Source organism: Neopelma chrysocephalum, unplaced genomic scaffold (assembly GCF_003984885.1).
Source record: "Neopelma chrysocephalum unplaced genomic scaffold, ASM398488v2 Primary Assembly neopelma1_97317, whole genome shotgun sequence".
Lineage (NCBI taxonomy): Eukaryota > Metazoa > Chordata > Aves > Passeriformes > Pipridae > Neopelma > Neopelma chrysocephalum.
Window position 1 is genome coordinate 1 of NW_020925958.1, and position 3,150 is coordinate 3,150.

General features: G+C 49.1%; 1 long non-coding RNA gene across 1 annotated transcript; it reads left to right on the forward strand.

The window, feature by feature from the left end:
- The first annotated feature begins 31 nt into the window (after window positions 1–31).
- On the forward strand, window positions 32–1,689 carry LOC113961594. The gene is made up of 3 exons (XR_003532348.1): window positions 32–91; window positions 1,143–1,217; window positions 1,600–1,689. It is a non-coding gene; the product is annotated as an uncharacterized LOC113961594 (long non-coding RNA).
- Window positions 1,690–3,150: the final 1,461 nt, after the last annotated feature.

Below are 3,150 nucleotides of genomic sequence, written 5' to 3' on the forward strand. Positions count from 1 at the left end.
GCTTCATTTCCACGTTTTCCTGCTTTGCAAGTGAAGTGCAAAGGAATCTAGAACATTCAAAAGGAAAAGTAGCACAGTTAGAAGAAAAACTGTAAGTAGTAAGAAGGGAATTGACTTGGTTGACAAGATTTCATCTAACTGTGCTTCCAGCTTATCCCTTAGAGTCAGCAAAACAGGGGCTGTGTCCCTGCTGAGAAGGAACAGACATTATCAGTGTTGGTAACCTGGAAAAAATGGGATGGAATGAACTTGTAAGAACTGCTGTGTTCTTCTAAAATGACCATACAAAACATTGTTCCTTCAGAGTATTTCCAAAAGACAGACTGTACCATCTCAACCCTTTGTCTTCCAGGGTGGTGTGGGTGGGATTTTCTTGGGTATGGGATGGGGAGGGAAGACATAAATCTTGAGAACTGTTGTTCATCTCAGAGCAAGCCATTCATGTAGATTGGATGCTTCTGGCTCCTTAGACTACTAAGTTAGGAATAAGCAAGAATGAAAAAGCTTTAGAGCAGGAGCTGAAATCCTAATTCAGCAGCCAGGCATTTCACACAGATTCCCTGGACACGTGGGTGTTCTCCAGAGAGTGGCACTGAAGAGCCACTGTGGTGCCTTCCCAGTTGCTTTGTCCTGGACGTTCTCTGAACAAAGGCAGCTGCAGAGTGGCTTGGCTTCAGCAGCTCTGTGTAGAGAGAGACTGAGATCTAAATCAACACTTCCTGTTCTGCCCAAATAATGCCACTTGCAGCACAGGAACAGTGCACTGTTTTTGCTGAGGATGGTGACCTCTGAAGGATGAACTTCTGTTTTAGGTCAGTTTTGCCTGATTGGCACTGCAGCACAACTGGAATGTTAAAATACACAAAGCTGATAATGCAGGTAGTGCAGTCACAAAGAGAGGACGTGATAATTTGCTACAACAGCTGCATTATGTTTATGCATTCTGATGTTTGTGGCAGAATATGGCTCAGCATCTTTACTGCAAATGAGGAGACCATATGGAACAAGTATTAAAAGAGGGTAGAATCCCCATGTAGAGCCAAGAGCAGTTTGTCAGCTAAACTGGATTATGAAAGGTGTGTGTTACTGTGTAGCTCTGGATTTGCTTAAATATATCCATCCTAAAAACTTCCTGGGTTTAGGTCTGCTGCCGAGAGAGAGAAAGTTGTAGAAAAGTCTGACCCTGAAAACCTCCTAGAATCCATCACAGAGCTCAGGTAACAACAAATTGTTCTCAAGTTGGCTGGGGTAAGTTAAAAGGTGGTAAAACTAAGCCTGGCTTATGACTGGTGAAGTAGAACTTTGGCAATAATCGTAGGGGAGGGAAAAGAAACCAGGTATTTTTCCACACAATGGAAAGTAATTGTAAGATATTATTTTAATTATCTTTCTAAATGCCTCTGTGCTTTTTCTGGGCTGAGCAATACTGTGGAAGAGTTTTATGTCCATGTAAACCAGTGCAAAAAGTTGTTTGGAAAAGTAGGTGGAAGCAGTTTTTTCTATTGGAAACCAACACTCCTAAGCATTTTTCCTTTGGGTTGAAGTGTAAACTTACAAATAAAATTTAGTAGTAACAAGTGCCTGAATTTTCTCCTGCAGTAGTGTTACAGAAACTGCTGAGAAATACAAAGCCAATGTTGCTCAGCTGGAGGAGACACTGATTAAGAAAGACCAAGATATTGAGATCCTGAGGGATTCCCTCAAAACAAAAGAAGAATCACGTCAACTGATGAAAGAACTTAATGAAAAGTGTCAATTGCTTCAAGAAGAAAAAGGTAAGTTTTAGTACTTGTATGCTCTTCCCTCTGTAGGATGATTGACATCTCTTAAATCATCTCCAATAGGTTTGTTCTAAAATGTCACTTTAGCCTGGTTTGTTCCTGTAGCCTCAGCTGGGGCTGGGGGCCCTTTGGCCCCCAGAGGGGCTCACTGACCCCCTGCTTCCTCCTGGCTCAGACCATGGCTCCCTCCCTCCTACACTGTCTTCAGCCCCTTCTCTCCCGTTTCTGTGGGGATGGAGTTTCCGTAGGGCGCACGAGAACCTTTGTCCAGTATTATCAGTGGGGAGAACCATTGCTACCCCAAAGAAAAGGGGTTTCAAACCACCACAGCTCCCATCCCATCACCTGGGTAGACCTGATGTCCCAAACTCACCTGAGACACCCCCCCCCACAAAACTCACCTGGGACCCCCCCAGCACCCACAGGTGACCCCCCCCCCGGGACACCCCCAAATACCTGAGACCCCCCTCAAAATTTGGGACCCCCCCGGATCTCTGGGACCCCCCCCGAGACCCCCCCCCAAATCTGCCCCCATTGACTGGGACACACCTGAGGGGGGATTTTGGGGGTCCTTGGGAGGATTTTGGGGGTCCCGGGGGGGGGGTTGGGGTCCCTGAGGGGGATTTTTGGGTTTTCCAGGGGGGATTTTGGCAACCGGGGGCAAATTTTGGGGATTCCAGGGGGGATTTTAGGGTCCCGGGGGGATTTTTTGGGGTCCTTGGGGGGATTTTTTGGGGTCCAAGAGGGGTTTTGGGGTCCATGGAAGGATTTTGGGGTCCCAGGGGGGATTTTGGGTGTCCAAGGGGGGATTTGGGGTCCCTGGGGAGGATTTTCGGGGATCCAAGAGGGGATTTTGGGGTCCAAGAGGGATTTTTGGGGGTCCAAGAGGGGTTTTGGGGCTCCTGGAGGGATTTTTGGGGTCTCTGGGGAGTTTTTAGGGGTTCCAGGGGGGGATTTGGGGGTTCCTGGGGGGATTTTTGGGGCCCAAGTGGGGATTTTTGGGGGTTTCAGGGGGGATTTTGGGGTCCAAGGGCACATTTTGGGGGTTCAAGGGGGGAGTTTTGGGGTCCCTGGGGGGGGATTTTGGGGGTCCAAGGGGGGATTTTGGGGGTCCCGGGGGGGGGGTTGAGAGTTACTGGGAGGGCACTGGGTGGTTACTGGGAGCACTGGGAGGGCACTGGGGGGTTACTGGGAGGGCACTGGGGGGTTACTGGGAGCACTGGGAGGGCACTGGGGGGTTACTGGGCAGTTACTCGTAGGTCACTGGGAGCACTGGGAGGTTACTGGGAGGGCACTGGGCAGTTACTGGGAGCACTGGGGGGTTACGGGGCAGTTACTGGGAGCACTGGGAGGGCACTGGAGGATTACT